This window comes from Trachymyrmex septentrionalis, unplaced genomic scaffold (assembly GCF_001594115.1).
Source record: "Trachymyrmex septentrionalis isolate Tsep2-gDNA-1 unplaced genomic scaffold, Tsep1.0 scaffold178, whole genome shotgun sequence".
Taxonomy (NCBI): Eukaryota; Metazoa; Arthropoda; class Insecta; order Hymenoptera; family Formicidae; genus Trachymyrmex; species Trachymyrmex septentrionalis.
This window is the reverse complement of record NW_017304949.1, coordinates 11,831-14,438: the sequence shown is the minus strand read 5'-3', so window position 1 is coordinate 14,438 and position 2,608 is coordinate 11,831. Positions and strand designations below refer to the sequence as shown.

Below are 2,608 nucleotides of genomic sequence, written 5' to 3'. Positions count from 1 at the left end.
CTCTTCTATCCACGCGAAACATTCCTTCAAGGTACGAGGGTGGTTCCAGAAGTATCCGACCTGACGTACAGATGACGGTTGTTGTATAAAAAAAAAATCACTGTAGGGGAAAGCACCAACTTTCTAAAGCTTAACTATGAAGTTTGAAGACGCTACGTTGTTCAGTATTTGTTTGGCAGCCATCAATAGTGGACGATCTCGGTGAATTTGCAAAGATGGAAAAAATTGGTCATCGTTATGTGATACAATACTTTCATTTGAAAGATCTTAGCCCAACCAATATCAAAAGCCGAGCTGGATTCTACTCTGGAGGAGTCTGCTCCTTCGTTTACAACAGTAAAATATTGGGTGGCAGAGTTTAAACGAGGCCGTACGAGCTGCGAAGACGAACATCGCAGTGGTCGACCAAGTGAGGTGGCTATTCCAGAAATGGTGAAGAAAATCCACAAAATGGTATTGGGTGACCGTCGATTGAAAGTGCGCGAGCTAGCACAGACATGGTAAACATTTCAAAAAGTGCTGTATATGTGCATCGCATATTGGCTGAAAATTTGGAGATGAGAAAGCTGTGCGCAAGGGTGTCGCGCTTGCTCACAATCGAACAAAAGCAGCGTCGAGAGGATGTTTCATTCGAGTGTTTGGCGATGTTTCGCAGCAACAAAGCCGAATTTTTGCGCCGATTCATAACCATGGATGAAACATGGGTCCATCACTTCACACCTGAAACGAAGGAACAATCGAAGCAATGGACTGAAAAGGGGGAATCGGCTCCGAAGAAAACAAAAACAGTTCCATCGGCAAGCAAGGTCATGGCGTCAGTTTTCTGGGATGCGCGTGGCATAATTTTCATTGATTACCTTCAGAAAGGAAGAACAATCAATGGCGAATATTATGCGAACTTATTGCAGCGTTTGGGTGATGAAATCAAGGAAAAACGGCCACATTTGGCGAAAAAGAAAGTGTTGTTTCAAGACAATGCACGAGTTCACACATCCATTATCGCGATGACCAAAATCAATGAGTTAAAGTTCGAATTTCTTCCCCATGCACCCTATTCGCCAGATTTAGCCCCCTCAGATTATTTTCTCTTTCCAAACTTGAAAAAATGGCTCGGTAGTAGAAGATTTACCAACAATGAAGAGGTGGAGTTTGTGGTTAATGGCTATTTTGAGGAATTCAACGATTCTTACTATAAACAGGCCATCGAAGCTATTGAACATCGCTGGGAAAAGTGTATCGAGCTAAAAGGAGACTATGTGTTGAGAAATAAAGATATTTTTTCCCAAATTTTTTGTGTTTTCTTTGTTAGATCGGGTACTTCTGGGACCACCCTCGTAGCAATTTGGCGTGATTGCTTCAACAGATCGCGTTCTATTTGATTGAAATCTCGATCCATGTTTACAACGATTTTCTGTACGATTTACTGAACAGTAAGATGAGTCCGCTCTTGTAAATTTCAACGTATTATAATCTGTCACATTTCTAGACTGAATTTAATTTCGTCTGTAACTTCCTTTTCAAAATAGAGCATTATGCGGTCATTTTCAAAGTATGTTTTCAAAAAACACTTCATAAAAGTTTATGAAAATACAATTCTATCGAATTCACTTACATTTACACTTCTACTAACCTTGAAACATATGCAAAAAACATGTTCGATTGTCATGTCTCCCTCCCAAAAATAAACTATCGAAGCTCTTTTATCAAGGGAGGGAGACATCATCACAATATCATCGATTTCGATAGTAGCCAGATGTTGGCACTCAATCGATTAATTATGAAACTTGATCGTATTTATTTGAAATAATTAATAAATATTGTTTCTAGAAAAATTACATTACGCCATCTTGACCGAGAAACGGTTGGAGCATATACCGGCGAATAGCCTTTGTAACACTTTTCGTTTTATAACCATTTGTTTTCGTTTTTTTTTTTTGTTTATGACAATATTTCCTTTTTTTATGGTTTTTTTTGTTGTAACCTTGTACGTGACTGCAGTCCCTAAAATCTGTGATGTCTTACTGCCACTCCACGTCATACCGTCTCCGAAGAATACCCCGCGCCCCACATTTCCCTTGGAGTTCCTCAGTTAGAACTCCTTCTATTATCCTATTCACGTGAAGGAACTTGAAGCCGTATAATATGCCTGATGATCTTGTAGGATTTATTGAATTGTGTTATCAGACGAGAGATTTTGACACCCCACCCCTCATGTCGAACACCTGCAGACGTTGGGCGCAGATGTTAGCGCAAATTGAGGAGGATTATCCTTCGCTCTGGCCCGATGCGACTGAGAAGGCGAGGGCCTGGCAAGCCCGGCAATACACAACGCAGGGCGCGATGGTGCACGAGTAGCTGCGTGGGTCGTCGGTGTGCAAACGACGACCTCAGTAATCCTCCTTTTATCAATAACACGAGAGTGAGGAGTACAAGCATGCGCATCATCGATGATATCCGACCGGGGCATCCAGCTGACACCGGGGCACCAGCGTTCGGGGTCCCAGCCGGGATCGCCAGGGTGCGAAGCACCACAAGATATGCTATGGATTATTCCCGCGCAACCCGAGCGCGCCCAGATGGGAATCCCCACGGACCAGGGAGAGGAGCT

At 42.6% G+C, this 2,608-nt stretch overlaps 1 pseudogene; it reads left to right on the top strand.

Annotated features, from left to right (window-relative positions):
• The first annotated feature begins 236 nt into the window (after positions 1 to 236).
• On the top strand, positions 237 to 2,355 carry LOC108746540 (annotated as a pseudogene).
• The last annotated feature ends 253 nt before the right edge of the window (positions 2,356 to 2,608 follow it).